An 8,197-nucleotide genomic window follows, 5' to 3' on the forward strand; every position below is an offset into this window, starting at 1 on the left:
CGCCCGGGCATTGGGTCGGCTGCAGCCCGACGGCAAAGGGGCGGGACACCAGGCAGCTGCGATTCCCGTAACGAGGCTCCCGGCGTCCGGGATTCCAGTGGCTGCGCCCGCGTCGCCTCTCCTAGACCAGATCGAAGGGTTCCCCCCCACCTCCCCTCTGCGGGCGGAAAGAGCGGAATGTTCCATTTTTCCGTGGAATAACGGGGTCGTGAACTGAAGCCCGGGTGCTTTTTATGCCTGCCGCCATCCCTTCTAGCCGCGGTTTCTTCGGCCTTCCTTCTCAGCCTTCCCTGAGGGACTCTGTGCCGCGAGGGACCGCCGGCCACCCTTAGGGACAGAGGAGGTGTGGGAACTCCCCGGGGAAAATGAAGAGTCCGATGGTCGTGACTGGACACCAGATTACCGCAGATCGTGGGGGCGCCGGCCTTGGTCCAACTCTTACACAAACGAACCTTGCCACGATATATATTTTTAACTTACTAAATGAGTTGGTTGTGATTGATCAGTGAACCCCAGAGCTGGTGACACACCAAGAAACTAGTTTTTCTTTGCGGTTTGCACCTCCTAATCTGTGATAAAAATACCTAGCAAAAACTAATTTCATTACATTCCTCCCCCGCCTGGGAAATGGGCCTTCAGGCTCACCGTGATTTTTTTTTTTTTTTTCATTTAAGACAGGGAATACTTTATTCAAACCCATCAGAGAAATGGACAGCCTGGATCTATAACAAAGAGTTGTGTTTTAAAGCATATGTCAGTAATTGTATATGAGAGTATACACTGCTACATACAAAGTAACTGATCAGAGCACAACTTTTCAGTATTCGAAACAGAATAAGCTTCCCTGTAAAAGCAGCACCTTTGTGACATTTTTAACTTTAGTTTTCCTCTCCTTCCTCTTCACCATCTCCTTCAACAGAATCCACACCAACCTCCTCATAATCCTCAAGGGCAGCCATGTCCTCATGGGCCTCAGAAAACTTTCTTTTCCCGCATGCCCTCACCCACATAGCAGTGAAAAAAGGCACGCTTGGCATACATCAGGTCAAACTTGTGGTCCAGGCGAGCCCAGGCCTCAGCAATGGCTGTGGTGTTGCTCATCATGCACACAGCTCGCTGTACTTTGACCAGGTCTCCACCAGGTACCACAGTGGGATGCTGGTAATTAATACTAACTTTGAAGCCAGTGGGACACCAGTCCACAAACTGGATGGTACCCTTGGTCTTGATGGTGGCAATGGCAGCACTGACATCTTTGGGAACCATATCACCACAGTACAACAGGCAGCAAGCCATGCATTTACCATGGCAAGGGTCACATTTCACCATCTGGTTGGCTGGCTCAAAGCATGCATTGGTGATCTCTGCTACAGAAAGCTGTTCATGGTAGGCTTTCTCAGCAGAGATGACAGGGGCATACGTGGCCAGAGGGAAGTGGATGCAGGGATAGGGCACCAGGTTGGTCTGGAATTCTGTCAAATCAATATTCAGAGCTCCATCAAATCTGAGGGAAGCAGTGATGGAAGACACAATTTGACCTATCAACCTATTTAGGTTAGTGTAGGTTGGGCGTTCAATATTGAGGTTTCTATGACAGATGTCATAGATGGCCTCATTGTCTACCATCAAGGTACAATCAGAGTGCTCCAGGGTGGTGTGGGTAGTGAGGATGGAGTTGTAGGGCTCAACTACAGCAGTGGAAACCTGGGGAGCTGGGTAAAGAGAACTCCAGCTTGGACTTCTTGCCATAATCGACAAAGAAACGTTCCATCAGCAGGGAGGTGAACCCGGAACCAGTTCCCCCTCCAAAGCTGTGGAAAAACAAGAAGCCCTGAAGACCCATGCACTGGTCAGCCAGTTTTGAATTCAGTCCAAGACAAGGTCAATGATCTCCTTGCCAATGGTGTAGTGCCCTCAGGCATAGTTATTGGCAGCATCTTCCTTGCCTGTGATGAGCTGCTCAGGATGGAAGAGCTGGCGGTAGGTGCCAGTGCGAACTTCATCAATGACTGTGGGTTCCAGGTCTACAAACACTGCCCTGGGCACATGCTTGCCAGCACCCGTCTCACTGAAGAAGGTGCTGAAGGAGTCATCTCCTCCCCCAACGGTCTTGTCACTTGGCATCTGGCCATCGGGCTGGAAGCCGTGTTCCAGGCAATAGAGCTCCCAGCAGGCATTGCCGATCTGAACACCAGCCTGGCCAGCGTGGATAGAGATGCTTTCACGCATGGTTGCTGCTTTGCGGCTGCCGAGCAGATGGTGGAGAGGAGGAGAGGTTGTTGCTTCTTATAGCGCGACTCTTAGGCAGTCGATGTAAGAGAACCTGCAGATTTTTTTTTTCCTAAAGCAAGATGAGGAACTTAAAAGATAAGCTGTGTGTGTGTGTGTGTGTGTGTGTGTGTAAAGAAACACACGAGAGGCCAGGGCCTTTTGCAGAAAAATGACAGTCTGTAGGAGGGCAATATACCTATAAATTAACAATTATAAAGTTTTTCATTACATTGAAGATCCAGAGTAAAACGCAGGATATACTATGATCTTTTTGTTGTTCAGATAATTTTTAAAAGACAGAGAAGTAGGTCTAGTGTTAAGGGAGTCCCAAGTAAACTTGGAGATGGCGCTCTGACATAGAGACAAGGCTTCAGTGTGTTCAGCTTGCTGCTCCTCATCATTCCGTGGCTAATTTACAGAGTGTGGCTGGATTGTATTCTAGTTCTGCCATTTATAGGGGTGTTTAAAATAAACATATAACATCTAGTTAAGTTAAAATTTTTATTTAGATCTAGCAAACATTTATTTAGAGGCAATGTGTAGTGGTTAAGTGTACCTTCTGCTTCCAGATGACCTGAGGTTGCATCCTGGTGCTGTCCCTTACCATGTCTGTAACCTTTGGCAGGTCATCTTGGTTTCTTTATCTGCAAAATGAGAATAAGGGTACCAACCTAATAGGGTTGCTGTAGAGGTTAAATGAGTTAAAATAGATGAGGTGCTTTGTATATAGTAGGTGCTAAATAAATTTATAGTCATTAAATGTCTGTTATGTCATGCTTCCTAAATCTTTCACATCACAGCATATATTGAAAATGATATTTCTCTGGCACAGGGAATAAAGTCAGAAGGAATAAGTATCTCACATCACACTAGTCTGCCTTGTGCACTGGTCAAAAAAGCAAAAGACTGAGTTAGTCCCTTTGTGGGTATGTCTGTACTGCCTTAGTCCAGCCCTAACCTCTAAGAAACTCACATTTTGTGGGGATAAACTCCTGGGCTAAAAGAATGAATCAATATTGGAGAAATATTTTTCAGAACAGGAAGAGCCCTTCTGCCTTGGCTGGAATTCTAGGACTTGGCAAACATCTCTTTAGGGTAGTGGCCCAAAATGACCACTTTTACATTAAGGATTTGTCATGAGAAAGCCCTGCAAAAATTCAATAATAAGTGGGATAAAATGACATATCAATCAAGAACTTTCCAAGTATACCTTAGGATCATGTGGGATTTCACATGTATCAAAAGTGGAGAGTTGGGAAGTGTACAGTGAGAGAGCAACACGAGGACAATGAGGTGACTTGAGAGTAGGTGAACAAAGCTAGGAAAAAATGCTATGTGACAAAGGTTATATATGTCTGAGAGAAATTTTGCCTGCTTGCTATTTGCATACAGTTGGCCCTCATCAAGATAGCCATTTACTTCCTTGCCTGTGCCCAACTGTGTTTCCGAAACTCTGTGTCAGCCTTGGAACTATCCCCATGTCCTGCCCCAGCCTAATGATTTCAGCAAACATGATAATGACTCAGTTAGCACCCTGACCTCACAATTTCTCATCTTTCTCTGTTCCAATCATCTTCAACTTCACTCTATCAGAAACCCACAGATGTAGCCACTCCTTGAATCCAGTCATCAGATGAAATTACTCCACCTGCAAAATTTTCAATTGTTAAGTTTCTTTCTACCCACAGCCACCTACTCTTGGACCTCTCTTACTCCCTCACTCCCACTTACTCTGTGATTTGTCCTCAGCGTGACCTCTAGTCTTGGTTCTCAAAGTTTATTAGTTATTTCCTACCTTAACTTTATCTCACTAAACTGTGGGAACCCTTTTAGCAACTTTCTTAACTGCATTCTTACTAGTATCTTCAATCCCCTTGACCTTCAGCCATATTTACCTTATCAATACTATTTCCTAACTATCCCTTGTGCTTGAACTACCAGCCCCACCCTGACATTTATTCCTAGCACGGAATCTTATTTCATTATTCCCTGGGAAAAACCAATACCATCGTTTGTGAGCAATCTTATCTTTTCCCCAATTTAGGAGGCAACTGTATATCCTTTTCTTCTTTTCCCACTGCCTTATTCCTTTAAAAGGTTTCCTCCTCCTGTGTTCTGGGTCCTACTCTTACCAATTTCAGTCCCCTAGTTTAATGTTTTTCATTATTAGCATAAAATACTTTAGAAAGTTTAAAAATTAAATATTTAATTCAAACTATTAAATTAAAAATTTTTACTAAATTATTAAATTTAAAAAAATTAAATATTTAATCAATGGTGAGTTGGGGACATCTTGGGGACCCCAAATCTTTGTAACCTAATAGCATGTGATTCACCAAGAAAAATGAAAAGTAATTCAAAATAAGTTTCAAAATGGAGCAGTTTCAGCCACACTGTAATCTACTTAATAAGTCTGGGATGAAATATGAACTTAAATCAAGTTGCAACCAAATTTGCAAGCTCAAAAACATGACAAATTCGTTTCACAGCAACAAAACTAAGCATGAATGTGACTTCATTTCAAAAATTTTACTGAAGAATAATATATAATCACTGGGCATTCTGTAAGAGCACAACTTGATAGTTTTTCACAAACTGAGCAGAGCCATATAATGTGCATGTAGATCAAGAAAAAGAACATGACCAACACCCGCAAAAGGACCCTTCTGGTTATTGGAAAGTCACTGGTGACCACTATTCTAACTTCTAACACCACAGTTTTATGGCTATCGTTTTAAAATTGAGAATTTAGCAGAAACTTAATTTATTAGTATTTGTTTATTTTATTTCATTTTAATGAATAACTATAGTAGATCAAGAGAGTTAGAAATGAAATAAATAGGGGCACCAGGGTGGCTGAATTGGTTGAGTGTCCACCTTTGGCTCAGGTCATGATCTTGCATTTTGTGAGTTGGAGTCACACTGGGCTCGCTGCTGTCAGCCTGTCAGTGCAGACCCCGCTTTGGATCCTCTTTCCCCCTCCCCTGCTTGTGCTGTCCCCAAAATGAATAAATAGTTAAAAAAAAAAAGAAATGAAATAAATACTGCTCTGTATAAAGGTTAAACACAAATGCAAATTGAAACAGAGGGAGTCTAGCATCTTGTTACTCTAGACCTCTGGATAACTATCAAATAGTTCTGGGTTTTAAATGATCTTGCACTACCCTCTTTCACAGGGAGAATGAAAGGCCAGTGCAGAAGTGTGAGCAACAGTCAGGTGTATCCTATTCCCAGACAAATACACAGGATAAGGAAGTCCGTTATTAGGACTACAGCTTTGCAGTGGCCCAGACTAGCTTTAAAATATCACCTTAAGGATTTTCACCATACTTTGCTTTTGTTAACTTTGACACAACACTTGGAGAAGCAAAGGTTTTTCCGCTGTTGACCTCATATGCAAGAATACTTTTCAGTTACAAAACAGATTCCTTGGCTAGAAGTTTGATACTTAGTACTAAAACCAGATAAATAAGAAAGTACCAACATGAATGTTTTAAAAAAAATATTTTATTTTATGGGTTTGTATGGCCAAGAATTTCCAGCCCTTTGCCTAGAATTTGGATAAAGTTTCAGTACTAACTGTATTAAATAATGGCTGAGGCAAATGTGTGTCTGTCTCCTCAAGGGAAGCTGGTGCACTGGTGCCTACTGAAAAGGCAAAAATTAAATGAATATACTTGTAGGAATAGCTGGAATGTTTTGAAAATGGTCCTGATTTTTCTTTAGAATTTTAGGGTTTGATCATTTTCTGGGATTGACAAATAATAAATGGAATTTAGTGTCGAGTCAAATAAGAATGGGAACAAAGCTAATCTAGCTCGTATTTCAAATTATGAGAATCACTATTTTGCTGTAGGTGGGCATGATACACAGACACTTAGTGTAAATTCTATGTATGATCTCTTGCTTCCCAGTGTTCTTTGTGTGATTTCCTCTCCGTGAGAGAAGGGCTGTAAAGAACTATGCTATGTAAGATTACAGTGACCATCTTGCTAGTGTCTCTCTGTTGTGGCTTTGAAAACTCAAACTGCCATATTGTGGCCTCTATGTTATATGAAACTGAAATACTTGTCTTGTGAGGAAACTCTTTCTTGCTGGCTTTGATGAAGCAAACTGCCATTCTGTGGGCAGTCATATGGACAGATCCATGTATCAAGGAATGGAAGATGGCCTCTGGCCAACAGCTAGTAAGTAACTGAAGCCTTCAGTCTTACAACCTCAAGGAACTTAATTCTGCCAACAAAAGCAGATCCTGCCCAAGTGAAGCCTTGGATAAGACAGGATCCTTAGCCACCAAACTGACTGCAGCCTTGTGAGACCCAAAGCAGAGAATTCAGTCAAGTTGTGCTCAGACTCTTGACCCATAACTGTGAGATAATAAATGTGTGTTGTTTAAGATAAGTTTATGGTAATTTGTGCAGCAATAGAAAACTAACATAGCAGGCAAAAGTTTAAAGCTATTTACATATATGTATACACTGAATGTTATTTTTACATATTCAAATCTGCCATTTCTTAAGTCAATAAGAAGAGCTGGATCGAGAGAAGGGAATTATATTAAATAGGAGCTTGCTCTGGTATTCCAAAGACCCAGGAATTAAGGGGATACCAACTGTTCCAGTTTATTCAAGTCATTTATTCCATAAACATTTACTGAACATCCACTATGTGTCAGGCACTGAGATATGGATCTGAATAAGAGACATGTGTTGTTCTTGAGACTCTCAAAGTCTAATGAGAAAGGTAAACAAACCAGCAATTACAGCTTCGTCATAGTGCTGTGAGAAAGGTGTTAAGAGAACATTTGGGCACTTTTTGGGATGAATACTGGGTGTCAAATGTAAGAGATGAATCACTGGGTTCTGTTCCTGAAACAGACTACACTGTATGTTAACTAACTTGAATTTAAATAAAATAAAGAAATAGAGAACATCTGGAAGTGCTCATGCAAGAATACTTAATGAACTGGGGATTATAATAACTCTGTACTTCTCTCTACCTCCAATCTCACCTCCTCAGACTCTGTGGTGGCTTAAAGGTGGTTACAAATTCCATGATATCCCTTGTGGAAGGGTGAGGTCTATGTTTCTTCCTATTGAATTTAGAGAAGCTTGAGTATGGCATGGATCAATACAATACAGAAAAAGTGCCTCTATGCCAGTTCAGAGGCAGCTTCTTCTTCTCCTCCTTCTCCTCCTCCTCCTTCTTCTTCCTCTCCTTATTCTTTCTCTTCCTCTTCTTCCTCTTCTTCTCCTTCTCCTCCTCCTCCTTTTCCTCTTCCTCCTCCTTCTCCTTCTCCTCCTCCTTCTTCTCTTCTTCCTCTTCCACTTCTTCCTCTTCCTCTTCTTCCTCTTCCTCTTCTTCTCCTTCTTCTCCTTCCTCCTCCTCTTCCTCCTCCCTCTCCCTCCCCGTCTTCTTCTCCTTCTCCTTCCTCTTTCTTCTTCTTCTTCTCCTTCTCCTTCTTCTTCTTTTCCTTTTAATTAAGAAGCTCAACCTCACAACCCTGAGATCAAGACCTGAGCCACATCAAGTGTAAGACGCTTAGGCAACTGAGCCACCTAGGCACCCAGGGGCTAACTTTTAAGAAAAGCTTTCACCTTGGTATCTGGAAATCTTGAGCCCCTATGTCAGAAGTCTAATTTCCTTCTTAGACCATATGAAGAGGGCTGAGATGATATGGAGAGGGACAGTGGCCCACCTGCCCAGTTACCAAAAGTAAAACCATCTTGTAACATCCATACCAGATTAGCTGCCAGATGCATACTACCATGATGCCAATCAGTGCCACAGAGAGCAGAAGAATTGCCTAGCTAGTCCTGCCCAATTCCTGACCTCCAAAACTGTGACATGTAATAAAATGTTATTTTAAATTACTAAGTTTTGTTAGGGAGGAATAAACAACCAGAATGAAACCCTCAAATCCATC

General features: G+C 42.1%; 1 pseudogene; it reads right to left on the reverse strand.

Moving 5' to 3' along the window:
* Nucleotides 1–656: 656 nt before the first annotated feature.
* LOC125935634 (tubulin alpha-1A chain-like) lies at nt 657–2,321 on the reverse strand (annotated as a pseudogene).
* Between the last annotated feature and the right edge of the window lie 5,876 nt (nt 2,322–8,197).

Source organism: Panthera uncia (genome assembly GCF_023721935.1).
Source record: "Panthera uncia isolate 11264 chromosome A1 unlocalized genomic scaffold, Puncia_PCG_1.0 HiC_scaffold_17, whole genome shotgun sequence".
Taxonomy (NCBI): domain Eukaryota; kingdom Metazoa; phylum Chordata; class Mammalia; order Carnivora; family Felidae; genus Panthera; species Panthera uncia.